A 4618-nucleotide genomic window follows, 5' to 3' on the forward strand; every position below is an offset into this window, starting at 1 on the left:
TTTCCTAACCTTTCCAAGACCAAATACATGAGAGCAAATGTGTAAAATACATTGAACAGTATGTTAATGTGTTCTAATGTAAGATGCAACCATTAGCAAGGCCAGTTATCCGGCTTACTACCTACAGCAGTAACCAAAACGCTGCTTTAATCTACCTCCGTCATATGTCATACCTATGTCAGTGTTTTAAAAATCATTTCTGCCCCCCGTTATCATACTACTTCATATGTGCCATGTGAGAACAAAAGTGCAGCAGTGACTAAGGGTGGCAGGGTTTAGATTAATTATTTTGTCCTTAGTTGACACCCTGTATGATGATGAAATGATTTATGGTGAGCAAATTTTAATACTTTGTAATAGTGTGTATAATGTAAACACCTATCATCTTTATATAATGGCTAGTTCTAGTTTGGACCCAGAAGAAGACACAGGACTCAGTGGAGGTTTTGTTAAATGATTTAATAAGATAAAGTTGCAGATGAGGGTCAAAGGGTTAGCTGCGGCAAGGGCAGAAGCAGGTGGACTTTCTGATGAATGGAGACATGGCAACTGGCTGAAGGCTGGGGACTGGTGGCACAATCTGCCTGATGAGTTTGCGGTGTCAGTGTGAAAGAGAAGGTTAGTCTGGCAGTGGAGTCCTGAGGCACAAGAGAGGTTTGGTTAGTTTTAATTTCTGAATATCAGACTGGCCAAAAGGGAAAACACAGAGAAAGACAAGGGAAAGGAAAAAAACGAACTCATTGCCAGTGCCATGACACTTTAATTCTTATCAGATAAAGTTTAATAAATAGATACATTTCCACAAGTGTGTGTTGACATACAGGGTTTGGGCTGATTTGTTGTACTGTGTTTGGCTGAGACATGGAAAAAAACTTGTCCCGCAGTGGAACATTTTGAGGTGACAGAGGAGGTGACAGACTAGGCAGCATCTCCTCTCACATCATATGGTTCTATGTTGTGGATTTGTAATGGCAAAGATGCACACGGGCTTTTATCAGTGTGTGTTTGTGTAACCACACAGCACACTCCGTTACTGTTTTGGGTGTGTCGTGGTTGAATGGGTTTTTAACCTCAAGCTATTGCTCATAATATTTACTGTTTATGAACTGTGTAGATGAGGAGAAAATGATCGAACATTCTTCATTATTAACCCTGTCTTTCAATGTGCAGTACAGATATGAGGTATCTATTGCAATGGCCCTCATCTTCCATTCAAATGACCAGAAAGGTGTATTGCATGTAAAGCACTGTTCAAAACAAACTTTCCTGAGTGTATTGACTTCCTGTGTTTGTCACCACCGATGACCTAAGATAAAAGTGGCTAGATTTGTTTAGAGGTTCGCTATAATTCTGAATATAAGGAAACAATAAAAACAAGGCTAAGATTATCTTGAACATTATTTTGAGACATTATATAGGAATATTCCTTCAAATTAAAATTACAGCCAACTGTTCATTGCCAAAAATATTGGCAATGAACAGTTTTCTTCAATATCAAGTAGAGCAGTTACCTTTTTTTAACCTTTTCAGTCTGACTGTAGCTTTTCTTTAGCTGTTTTCTGTGTTTGTAGGATTTTACCTTCCCTACAATCTAACATTCATTCGACACTGAAGCTGCATTAGCAAGCATACAGTTAGCATAAGTTGAGTAAGATGCTTAAAAAACTTGTTGATACTGAGAATATGGGCCAAAATGAGTAAATGATGCAAGTTGCCTTCAATCTGTCTGCATTGAACTGAAATGAGAAAACTTATATGCAACTTGGCTCACAACCTGTTACACTTTTTATTACTATTAAATAGTATCACTGCTCAGTGCTGACCTACTGTACTACTGCTTACCTGTTACCCTGTTACCCTGTGGTTTTAATCTATTGTCTTTATTTCCAGCAGTGTATCAGGGCTAGACACAGTAGATTATGTATTTGTGTATCCTCAGTAATCACACAGGGGACGCCTTTGTTTTCTCCCTAAATCCCTTTATATAACATTAATGCATTGGTCCAAATCTCTCTCTCTCTCTCTCTCTCTCTCTCTCTCTCTTTCTCTCTCTCTCTCTCTCTCTCTCTCTCTCTCTCTCTCTGTGTGTTATCACACTGTAAACTTGTTTCTACCTGTCAAAAGGTTTTATTGGCCTGCTGACTGTTCATACTGCACTCCTTGGAATGAATTCAAAGCGTAATCTGCTGCCTTGATATGATCTGAACCCTACAAATCAGCCGCAGTCACATTATATTGTTACACATATTGTAATTCCAGGGGAATGTTTGGACATTTTTGTAGTAAAACAGCGTGAACAAGGGGATAGGGGGGATTTCCAAGTTAATATCCTCTCCTCAAGGAAAGGAGATTAGGATACACAGTCAGAAGGGAAATTAGGACTTGAAGAATAGAGATATATAAAACTGAAGTTTTGAGATTTTGTTCAGCTTTTCTGGAGAGCAATGATACATGAGGTTTGATGCTGATTTAATGTTAAAATGCAATTTGGATTCTGCAGAGAGTGTGTTTGACAAAGTCCCAGGATTATTCTTGTTATAAATGGACTTTGGTTCTTAAAACAAAAATACAGATTTAATAATCCCACTGGAGAACAAAGAGTTGCAAATAAACAACCCTTCAATTAAACAAATTTTTAGCCTATTTATTATCCAAAGAGTACATCATAGCCCATAATCAAAGCATTCATCTTAAAACATTCATGAAACTCAAATTATATGAAATATTATCCCAACCTAACTCTGAAATTAGCCAATTTTGTTCATACATTTGGGCCCAGTTGAGTTTTAAGCAGTGAAATCTGCTATTATAGAAAATCCAGCCTGACTGAAAGCAACAACAGTGAGTTCAAATGTGTATTTCAATGTGGACCAACAGAGGGAGTCAAGACAAGGGCTGGAGTGCAGGCACAGTTTTTGAACACTGTCAGGCCTCTGGTAGTTTTAGAGTAAAATGAGGGACTGAGGACCTTTCATACACTGTCAAACTGAATGAAGTATATATTACCTAAAAATAAAGAATTGTATTATAGTCAGTAATTTGCTTGTATTTTACATTCTTTGCCTAAAAGTGAAAACCAGGGAAACTCAAAGGTGAAACACGTGAAACCAAGTGCTAAAAAGATCCAGTCCACCATCATATTTAGATTTCTTACCTTAATGAATTATTGATTTACTCCAACAAAACAAAAATGGTGTGGCTTTCAAATGTGATGCATCTAATTATTATGATCAAAGACAAGGACACACAACAAACATTAAAGGCTCATAAGTGAAAGCAATAAGTGCTTGAATAAGTTTGTGTCATCTATGCAGCCTTGTGTGAGAGACACACAAAGCCACTAGAATGACAAATAGGCAAAGTGCTAATTACGCACAAGCACTGTATTGTTCTTAATATAATATATGAAGGAGCACTATTTCAGTTACATAACACACAAATACACAAGGTGAACTCTCACCTTCAAACAAGTTATGCTATATAGACACACACTCAATGCACCAGACATGGATGTGAAGGGCGTCTGCATTTAAAACATCCGTAACCCTCAGAAGTGTGCCAGAGAGCGCGAGAGAGAACAACAGCAGAGATTAACTGAGTGAAAAGAAGCTTCCCTCCTCCCTCACACACACACACACACACACACACACACACCCCTGAGCCCTGACCTTTGAAGGAAGACGACAGATGGATCTTTTTCTTTGGCCAGGTCCCTGCTGACAGCTGTCCAGGATATGGGGAGGTGAGGTGGGGTGTGTGTATGTGTGTGTGGTTGTGTGTGTGTGTCTGTTAGAGATGGGGGTGCAGGGAGGTGGTCAAAGGTCAAACCTTCCCTGGAAGAAAGAATTGAGGCACACACAAATTTATATAGACATGTACAAAGCACACACGTGCAGGCAGGCGGGAGCTTGCGTCTCATCTTGCATTGATGTAGACACATACATATTCATAAATGTTTCTGTCTGCTTCTGTCTGCCGCTCTCTGTTTGTCTGTCCATCTGCCCGCCTCCATGACCTATCATCATCTCTCTCTATCTCTAATCAGGCCATTGTTTTGTTCCAAAGCCCCCCTGCCCCCTTTACTTTTTTTTTTTTTGCTGGTTATCATATATAAACATTTTAACTCCAGTCATATGTGTTATAGTTCTTGTACTTACAGGTCAGTCCTGTAATGCAGGATGCACACTGCCCCCCCCACCATGTGCAGGGGTTTCCCTTCTGGACATGTCTGTGCATGTACGAGAGAGAGAGCAAGAGAGAGAGAGAGAAAGAAGGGGGGGGGGGTGTAAATCCTTTTTGGCATCAAACCACATCCAAACTGTACAGTACAGCCTGTACAGTACAGTTTAAGTACTGAATAAAGTTTAGTTTTGTAGGCAAACTCTGTTCAGCCTACCCTGCATTTTTGGGATATTTGACACAGACAGTGACGACATACAAACTAAAATTATAGTTAAAATCTCATAGTTGTGGGATTTATTTTTTTTTCTAGAAGTAGTAGTAGTATATCAATAGTATAGCAATGCATTGTATTTCTTCTACCACACAACTAGTATTTTGCTATTGTTCCTGTAACTTTTGAGCAGTTACATGACTGATTTCCACTTTGCACTGCTAA

General features: G+C 39.0%; 1 long non-coding RNA gene across 1 annotated transcript; it reads right to left on the bottom strand.

Annotated features, from left to right (window-relative positions):
- Positions 1 to 272: 272 nt before the first annotated feature.
- On the bottom strand, positions 273 to 4237 carry LOC139628508 (uncharacterized). The gene is made up of 3 exons (XR_011692802.1): positions 4158 to 4237; positions 3669 to 3833; positions 273 to 638 (listed from the first exon to the last, which is right to left on the bottom strand). It is a non-coding gene; the product is annotated as an uncharacterized lncRNA (long non-coding RNA).
- Between the last annotated feature and the right edge of the window lie 381 nt (positions 4238 to 4618).

The sequence above is a fragment of the Trachinotus anak genome, unplaced genomic scaffold (assembly GCF_046630095.1).
Source record: "Trachinotus anak isolate AG129_WGS33_773 ecotype Australia unplaced genomic scaffold, CSIRO_AGI_Tana_v1 ptg000012l, whole genome shotgun sequence".
Lineage (NCBI taxonomy): Eukaryota > Metazoa > Chordata > Actinopteri > Carangiformes > Carangidae > Trachinotus > Trachinotus anak.